A 9,926-nucleotide genomic window follows, 5' to 3' on the forward strand; every position below is an offset into this window, starting at 1 on the left:
GGAGTGTGAACAGCAGATGTGCTGAAATCACCAGCCGTGCCATTCTGGGGGACGCCCCGAGCAAGGGGAAGGACTCCAGGAGTCTGTCTGGGGTGGGAAGTGAAGAGTTGGTAGTCTTCCTAGATTGGAAGACTTACACACTTCCCCGACTGTTTTGCATTTCTGAGTTGGTTTTGTTTGTCCGTTAGAAGACGGGCATTTGTCAGTGTGTGTTTGTTTTTTGTGTCTGTTTTCAGGCATTTGTCAGTTTGTGTGTTTTTTTTTTGTGTGTGTGTGTGTGTGTCTGTTTCGTGTTTTCCGTGATATTGGACGATAGGACAGATTATAACAACCCCCCGCCCCCCCCCCCCAAGTTTGAATTTAGACTACTGGACTGAAGTTAGATCAAGGGCCCATAATCTTGTAGTAGAAATTAAGAAAGGACCTTGGCAGACTTTTTACGCCTCCGAGTAGCGGGCTTTTGGTGTAGGATGGCCACCGGAGGGGACTTTTGATTTGACTCTTATCTTTGAAGTTAAAGCCATTGTTTTTCAGAGTGGACCTGGGTCCCACCCGGATCAACAACCTTACCTTGTCCAGAATTCACCACCATAATCAAACCATGGATTCCCCACATCTTGGAGCCCTCCCTCCATGCCCCCATGCACGTGGGTGGGTCAGCACAGCACCCTTGCTTTCTGCCCTAAGAAGCAGTAAGCACAGTGGCGGCAGCACTGCGGACCCTGCCTGGACCAGAGTGCTTTCTGGCCCTGCGATGAGAAGGTGCGTGGGGCTCTTCCTCCAGCTGCTCCCACTCCCACTCCCCGGACCCTGAGCCCAAACAAAACTGAAACCACAGGCTCTGCCTGAAATGGAGCCTCCTCTTCAATCCACAGCTCCCCCCAAGATCTATCCTGAAATTGAAGGGCCTCCTGAGTGGCCAGAGTCCCCTCCCCTTCCACCCTATCTTCTGCCTCCGCAGGTCCCTGTGCCCAGCTCTGGGATTGCTGGCAGTGCAGTTGGAGGACCAGTGGCTGGGACCCGGAGCCAACGAGCCCAGAGTCCCCCAGCAGATGTAGCTCCTGACACCACTTCTGCTTTTCCTTTGCGAGCTGTGGGTGACCTGCCCACAGACCCACAGTCTCTGCAGACCCTCCAATATTGGCCTTTCTCATCGGCTGATCTGTATAATTGGAAAGCTACCCATGCCTCCTTTTCCGAGAATCCGGCCAGCCTAATGGTCCTGGTGGAGTCTCTTATGTTTTCTCATCCACCCACTTGGGATGACTGTCAGCAGCTCCTCCAGGTTCTGTTTACCACTGAAGAAAAAGAGCACATTCTCCTGGAGGCTCGGAAAAATGTTCCTGGAGTGAATGGAGTCCCAACCAACCTACCTAATGATATTAACGCTGGGTTCCCTCTGGACCGGCCAGATTAGAACTACAACACGGCTCAATGTAGGGAGAGGTTGGCAGTTTACCGGCTGGGTTCTAGTCTAAAGGGAGCGACGAGATACCCCACCAATTTGGCTAAGGTAAGAGAGGTGATGCAAGGCCCTACAGAGCCCCGTCTATTTTTCTAGAAAGATTGATAGAAGCTTATAGACGCTAGACTCCTTTTGACCTGACCTCTGATGGTCAACAAGCCACGGTTGCTATGGCTTTTAAAGGGCAATCAGCATCAGATATTAAGAGAAAGTTACAGAGACTAGAAAGATTACATGCCATGGCTTTACAAGATTTAGTCAGGGAGGCAGAAAAGGTGTATCACAAAAGAGAGACAGAAGAAAAGAAAGAAGAGAGGGAGAATAAAAGAGATAAAAGACAGGAGAGGAACGTAAGCAGGATTTTGGCTGCAGTAGTAGGGGAGCGTGAAGAAGGAACAGGCCTGAGAATAGACAGACAGGGTACCTGGGCAACAGGGAACCTAGACCTGGAGGAAGAAGACCCGTCCAGAAGACTTTAGAAAACAACCAATGTGCCTATTGCAAAGAGAAAGGACTGTGACTCAAATACCGGCACCAGCTACTCCAAGACAGGTGAGAGAATCTTGGGCACCGCTGGGTTCTGCAGACTTTGTATACCTGGGTTTACAACACTGGCTGCCCCCTTGTACCCCCTGACCAAGGAAAGTGGAGAATTCAGATGGACATCAGAACATCAGAGAGCCTTTGAAAATATTAAGGAGGCCCTGTTGACTGCACCAGCCTTGGCATTGCCAGATCTAACCAAACCCTTCATCCTCTATGTTGATGAGAGGGCAGGGGTGGCCAGAGGAGTCCTTACTCAGGCTCTAGGGCTGTGGAAGAGGCCCGTGGCATATTTGTCTAAGAAGCTGGACTCAGTGGCCAGCAGATAGCCCACATGTTTAAAGGCCATTGTTACAATACCTTACTCGTTAAGGATGCCAACAAATTAACTTTGGGACAGCAAATAACTGTCCCCACTCTCTTAAAAGCATTATCCGCCAGCCCCCAGACCGATGGATGACAAACACCTGAATGACCCACTACCAGAGTCTGTTGCTGACTGAATGGGTCATGTTTGCTCCTCCTGCTATCCTCAACACTGCTACCCTCCTGCTTGAAATGGACGATTCCTCGCCTGTTCACTGCTGTGCGGACATCCTTGCGGAAGAAACCGGGATCCATAGTGATCTATGCAACCAGCTGTGGCCAGGCGTTCCAAACTGGTACACAGAAGCAGCTTCCTAGTAGAAGGCCCTTCAGATGGCTGAGGGGCGGCCCATCAACNTCTACACCGATAGCAGTTTTTCAAGATGGTTGGAGGCCTACCCAATGAAAAAAAAAAAGAAACTGCCAATGTTGTGGTTAAGAAGGTCCTAACAGAAAAATTTCCACGGTTCGGAATACCTAAGGTAATAAAGTCTAACAATGGACCCACCTTTGTTGCCCAGGTAAGTCAGAGACTGGCCATCTAACTGGGGATTAATTGAATTTTACATTGTGTTTATAGACCCCAGAGTTCAAGATATGTAGAAAGGATAAATAGAACTCTAAAAGAGAACTTGACTAAACTGACCTTAGAGACTGACAGAAATGACTGGACAGCTCTCCTTCCCTTTGCCTTGTTCTGCATCAGGAACACATTGGGAAAATTTAAGCTCATTCCATATGAAATCCTGTATGGTGGGGCCTCCCCCGCTCACTGAAGTGGGGAGAGTGTTAGATCCTCTAAAATTTAATCCTGGTCCTTCATTGTTTACACACATAAAAGCCCTAGAAGTGGTCAGAAACACTGCCTGAGAGCAGCTCAAGGAGGCCTAACCAACCAGGAGATTTGTTGGTACCACACCAGTTCCAGGTGGGAGATGAAGTTCTCATCCGACAACATAGAGCTGGGAATCTAGAACCTCGTTAAAAAGGCTCTTACATCGTGCTGCTGACCACCCCTACTGCTGTCAAAGTAGAAGGCATCTCTGCTTAGATTCATGCCTCTCACATAAAGCAAGCTCCTGAAGAATAAATCCCCTTGGTTGACCACCCTCATTTCTACTCTAATGGGCCCTCTAATAATTTTGCTTTTACTGCTGACGTTTGGCGCTCTAATTCTTAATAGATTGGTGACCTTTATTAGAGAAAAGATTGGTGTCGTCCAGCTGTTAGTACTAAGACAACAATACCAGTCTCTGTAAAACCTTGAAAAAGAGATTGCAGTTGAGTTCTAAGATTAGAACTAGTAACTAGAAGAAGTGGGGGAATGAAAGATCCTGACAGAATGTAAAAGGTCACAGAAGCCCTGAAATTGGCAAAATAGATTTCATTGTTAGTAGAAGTAACTTCACTGATTTAGAAAATTAGAGGTGCACGATGCTCTGGCCGCTCCTTGAACCCGTGTGTCTGCCAGTGTTCTGACCGTTCCTTAAACCCAAGTGTGTGCCCACTGCTGCACCTCACTGCCAGGTGTTTGTGATATTGGTTGCTGGGATAGAGTCAGAAAATCTCCCCAGCAACCACAGCCGGGCCAATCCGGAGTTGCTACACCTGCACCAGACTCTTTCCTTGTACCCCTCCCATACCCATTTCTTGAGAATAGACATTGTTTAGATCTGGAAATCCCCTACTCCCCCCTTCTCCTTTCCTCCCTGAGGGCCTATAAAAACTGGGACCCCTTTCCCCTCGAGGTCGTCTCCTCTACCCCTGCGTGGGATATGAGTCGTCCCCAGAGCTCTGGCTTTCCCCAAATAAAGCCTCGTGTGATTTGCATCAAGCTTGGTCTCTCATGAGTTCTTGGGGGTCCGCTATTATCCCGAGTCCTGAGTGAGGGGCTCCTCACGGAGTCTTTCAGAATAATTGTTATTTTTGAGTCTTAGTGCCTCACTTTGCAAACCTAGGCCTAGTCCTGGAAGCTTCTGGCCTCCATACAATCTCATCCAGGCCTAGAATGTTGTCAGCCTCTGAGACTTGCTGCTGACTAAGCTCTCTCAGTCTTTCCAGTTCGTTCTGAGCTCTGGCTGGCTGATGTAACTCAGCTGTTCTGGCCCCAACTCCTCTCCCTGCTGACTGATGATTCAGTATTACTTCTCTCAGTTTCTCCTGAATTGTCCTGCTTGACCTCAGACTAACACTAGCAATCTGTTCTGGTCTTCTGGCTCCTGTATTCTTTGGCTCCCCNCCCCCCCCCCTTTTTTTTTTTATTCTCTTTAACCTGTCTCTGTACAACTGTCCCAGTAAAACTGCCTGCTTCTTCCTTCTCTCTGCCTCCTCTCTCTTAAGAAGCCTCTCTTTCCCCTCTCTTCTTGTGAGAGTTGGGCAGATCCTAGTCTGTTAAATCTTTCTCTGATTTGTCACTTTGTCTGCCATTTGATTAGACAACACTTTCAAACATTGGTGTTTCCTTCTACAAACTAACTTTACCTTCATTGTTTGGGATTACAGGTGTGTACTAAGGGCGTGTCTACATTCAAGCCAGAAGGATTAAAGGTGTGAGCTAAGGAGCTGAGCCACACCACAGCTACAAACAGGTTTTTCAGTACTTAACACAAGCTCAGGGTTCACAGTGTGATCAAATATCCTGCAACACCTGATGAGTCACATACTCCCACAGAGTAGTCATATGTCTTAGCACTAAGTATGGTAAAATATAAGTGTAAAATGATATTTTGGGTCAAAATAATAACAAGACATAACATTTAAAATATCAATTATTATTCTTTCTCCCTTTCTCATTCTCTCTCTGTCTCTCTGTCTCTCTCTTTCTATTTAAAGTCAGGGTCTCTCTATATAGTCATAGTTGTCCTTCTTAAAATTTATTTATTTGTTTGTTTGTTTGTTTTTTTTTGTTTTTTTTTTTTTGTTTTGTTTTTTGGATACAGGGTTTCTCTGTGTAGTCTTGGCTGTCCTGGAACTCACTCTGTAAACCAGTCTGGCCTCGAACTCAGAAATCCACCTGCCTCTGCCTCCCAAGTGCTGGGATTAAGGGTGTGAACCACCACTGTCTGGCCATGGTTGTCCTTGAACTCACTATATAGACCAGGCTGGCCTCAGTCTCACAAAGATCCATCTGCAATTGCCTATGTATTCTGGGTAAAGAAGTATGCCATTGCACTCACCTAAATCATCTTCATCATCTTCTTAAATCTCTGCAAAGGTGAATGGGAAGATCACCAAGTATTCCTAATGTAAGACAAATGCAGTGCAGGACCATGAGTTTGACCTCAGTGTTGCAAAACAAAAAGTCTAAATAAAAACACATGACTTTTCTTAATTTGTAGGTATTTCAAAAAACTCCCAACTGTTTAATGCTGAGATTTAAGATAAATTTAAAAAGAAATAATAAAACTAACTGTCTTAGTTAGGGTTTTACTGCTGTGAACAGACACCATGACCAAGGCAAGTCTTATAAAAACATTTAATTGGGGCTGGCTTACAGGTTCAGAGGTTCAGACCATTATCACCAAGGTGGGAGCATGGCAGTATCCAGGCAGGCATGGCACAGGCAGAGCTGAGAGTTCTACATCTTCATCCAAAGGTTGCTAGTGGAAGACTGACTTCCAGGCACCTAGAGTGAGGATCTTAAGCCCACACCCACAGTGACACAACCTATTCCAACAAGGCCATATCTCCAGATGGTGCCACTCCCTGGTCCAAGAATATACAAACCATCACACTAACATATTTTAGTTGCCAGTTTTAAAAGTTTTTTTTTTTTAATTATGTGTTTGTTTGTGAGAGTACGTCCGTTTGTGAGTGAAGATGCCTGTGGAATCAGGAGGTACGAGATTGTCCTGGAGAGCTGGAATTTCAGTGGTTGTGAGCTACCCAGTGTGAATTATGGGGACTGAACTCTGGTCCTCCATGAGAACAGTACACGCTTTAACCGCACTGTCATCGCTCCAGCCCCTTTAGCTGCCAGTTTTTACCTGGATCAACTGTGGACTCTTCTCATCCAGCCCCAGTCCCAGTGAACTGAGAACAATGCCACTTGATCAACTCATCTTGAAATGTGATAGACATTTACAGAGCAACAGATAGGGAATAGAGGTGTTCTACTGTGTAGCGTCAGGATGGGAAAAGAAATATTTTAGATTACTATTTTATCTTGTTATGTTATGCCTTTTTGTTATATGACTTAAAATACATGCACTATATTAATATATTATAGTTGCATAATAATGAGTATGTTATATTCTCATTATTTGTATGTTTTAAACTGGAATTAGGCTACAAATCTTTTCTTTTTCAAAGATTAAATAAAAGAAAAACCAAACATTTTATTGATTCTTTGTGAATTTCACATCATGCATGCCAGTCCCACTCATCTTCCCACTTGTACCTGCCCTCCAACTTTGCAAACCTTCCCCCCAACAGAAAAAAAATCTCATGGAAGCTGTAGTATGTCATAGTGTCTCCCACAGTATATATACCCTTCTGTGCATACTTCTTTGCTTGCAAATGTCCATTGCAATGACCTGTTGGTCTGGTATAAGGCCTCTGGCTTCTGCTACTCTATTGATGCTGGAACCTCTCTGAGACTCCTCTAGGATATCCTGTTGTGGCCCTGTGTCATGGAGATCCTGTAGTTTTGGATCTGTAGGAACAGCACCTTCATGTGCTCCAGCAGGTCATCGATGAGGTAGATGTTGGGGCAGGCCCTGGATCTGGGCCTAAGAGGTATCAGAAATGGTCAGCCATCGGCCTTCACAATCATAAGGCCAACTTATCCGAAATTCCTGCAACCAGGGCCATCTTTACCCAGCTACTCAGGCGAGGTGCAGGGCCCGCTCTCCTCAGTGCTGCAGCCAGGGAGGGACATGGCCCGTTCTCTCACTGTCATAATCCAGGGGCCAGCTCCCTCATCTGCCACAGATGTTGAGGGACAAGGGAGGGAAGGAGGGTGTCTCTCCCTTGTTTGCACCACTGCCCAGCAGACAACAGGCAAAGCTGGCTCTTATGTGCTCACACTCGTGGGGCTGGCTCACCTGCAACCCTGGCATCCAGGGCCAGCTCTACTATGCTGCTCAGGCAAGGTTCAGGGCTTGCTCTTCTGAGCTGCAGAAATTAGGCAGCAGGGCTAGCTCTGCTGCACTCATGACCTCAGGGCCAGCTCTCCCACCTGCCCTAGGTCCCAAAAGGTGTCGGTGGGGAACAGTACCACATGGCAGACAAGAGGCAAGGCCACACTCACACCTTGGGAGTTGGCTCGCCTGCACATCTTCCCACTCCCCCACCTCTGCCATCAGGCTTAGTTATAATGCTGCCCAGGTGAGGTGCAGGACCCGTTCTCCAGAATGCTGCAGCAGGTTTAGGGCAGAACAGCTCTCCTGCTTTCATGATCTCATAGGGGCCAATTCTCCCATCTCCAGTGTAGAGGGCAAAAGGAAGGAGAGGGGATCTCTCCCTTGCCAACACCAGGTACAACAGATTAGACACCGGGCTGGTTCTCCCACATTCATGGTCTTCAGGCCGGCTCACCCACAGCCTGCACATCCAGGGCCAGCTCTATTGTGCTCCAGGGTGAGGTGCAGGACCTGCTCTTCCAAGCTGCTACTGGTGAAGATGAGTCAGCTCTGGATCTCACAACCCCAGGGCTAGGTTTCCTACCTGCCTTGGGTCATTAGGGGTAAGTGGGGAGGAAGGCATCTCTCCCTTTCCATGTTGCCACAGGGAGAGGAGTGGTAGGACCAGCTCTCCCATGCTTGAATCCTTGGGGCCAGCAAACTCCCCCAATGTGCGGACTGCTCTCCTGAGTACTTAGCTGGCTATAGGTGGGGCCAGCTCTCCTGCTCTCTTGCCTCTAGGGCCAGCTCTCCCACAATTCCCAGGTGAGGGGTGGGGCCAGTTCTGCCAGCCCTCAGACTTTAAGCATGTCTCCAGTGGCAGCCCAGACCAGGGACGTCTGCCTGGCCTTCAGTGGTAACAGACCCCTAACACTGCAGGGCCAAGGATCCAGATGTGGTCCCTCAGTGTCAGCAGGTCAGGACCCTACTATGGTCCAGGCGGCATCACCAGCTCCTTATATCAGGGTGTCCCACACTACCCCTGAGTTTGCAGTTCTGCCTCTCTTCCTTGTGCCCTTATCCTTCTGTTTCTCTCTCTTCCATTTCTCCACCACTTCCTTGCTCCTTTTGGTGGCCCCTGGGGTCTTTGGGGTCGTTTCAGGAGTGGTCTCAGGAGCTATGCTGTGCTTGTGCACTGTGGCACCAGGCAGGGGTCGTCTTGAGCATGGGAGTGGGGGTGCCAGACTGCTGTTCATCTTAGGCTAGCTTCCTGTCAGTGCCCCACAGCACCGAGTCTGGTGGTCCTTCCAGGGTGTTTTCTCTGCCTTCCCAGCAGCTATCTGTCTTGGACTCACTCCAGCCTGTGGCCTGTGGTCCCAGGTGGGGTTCTTCTAGTCTCTGGCTTGCTTTCTGTCCTGGGCCTGTCTGTCCAGTCCTGCTTGACACTGGAGTGGTGATCGTCTCAGGCTTGCTTATTTCAGGGATTTTTATTTCTTTTAAAGATTTACTTTTTTATACATATGAGTACACCACCATTGCTCTTTTCAGGCACACCAGAAGAGGGCATCAGACCCCATTACAGATGGCTGTGAGCCACCATTGGGGTTTCTGGGAATTGAACTTAGAACCTCTGGAAGAGCAGTTGGTGCTCTTAAATGGCTGAGCCATCTCTCCAGCCCCATTTCAGGGAATGTTAGGCTACTCATCATTCAGATGTTCACAGGTCAGAACACAGTGTAAACAGAGCCTCTTTCCTCTCTGCTACCTACTGAGGCACACGAGATACAGCAGCCACATCTTCAATGCCTCTAGGGGAAGGGAGCAAACATCTTTATTTATTTATTTTTGTTTATTTGAAACAGGGGTTCTCTGTATAGTCCTGGCTGTTCTGGAGCTCACTCTGTAGACCAGACCGGCCTTGAACTCAAAGATCCTCCTCCCTCGGCCTTCTGAGTTCTGGGACTAGAGGCATGTACCACCATGATCAGGATTACAGATTTTACAATTAGGAGACTGACAAGGCTTGAGGTAAATATTGTCCCAGGGCTCCTACAGAACAATGGAGCTGCCCTGTGCTGTGGATGCAGATGTGTGCAGTGGAAGCACCACGGGCAGCAGTCTGACAGCAGGGATAGACAGACTCCTTTACTGGATTAAGCTTTCTGAGGAAGAGCAAGCATCAATTAAGTGTACAGCGTGTGCTTTCTAGATTCATATCCATGGAAAGAGTTTCGGACAATGCTCTCCCAGCCAATAACTCCCGCAGTGTTATTTCTCTTGATGTATATATTATGGGGTGTACTGGCTAGTTTTGTGTCAACTTGACACAGCTGGAGCTATCACAGAGAAAGGAGCTTCAGTTGGGGAAATGCCTCCATGAGATCCAGCTATAAGGCATTTTCTCAATTAGTGATCAAGGGGGAAAGGCCCCTTGTGGGTGGTGCCATCTCTGGGCTGGTAGTCTTGGGTTCTATAAGAGAGCAGGCTGA

At 47.9% G+C, this 9,926-nt stretch overlaps 1 non-coding gene across 1 annotated transcript; it reads right to left on the reverse strand.

The window, feature by feature from the left end:
- Nucleotides 1–9,126: 9,126 nt before the first annotated feature.
- LOC115032689 lies at nt 9,127–9,256 on the reverse strand. The gene has a single exon (XR_003838318.1). It is a non-coding gene; the product is annotated as a small nucleolar RNA SNORA17 (small nucleolar RNA).
- Between the last annotated feature and the right edge of the window lie 670 nt (nt 9,257–9,926).

The sequence above is a fragment of the Mus caroli genome, chromosome 11, assembly GCF_900094665.2.
Source record: "Mus caroli chromosome 11, CAROLI_EIJ_v1.1, whole genome shotgun sequence".
Lineage (NCBI taxonomy): Eukaryota > Metazoa > Chordata > Mammalia > Rodentia > Muridae > Mus > Mus caroli.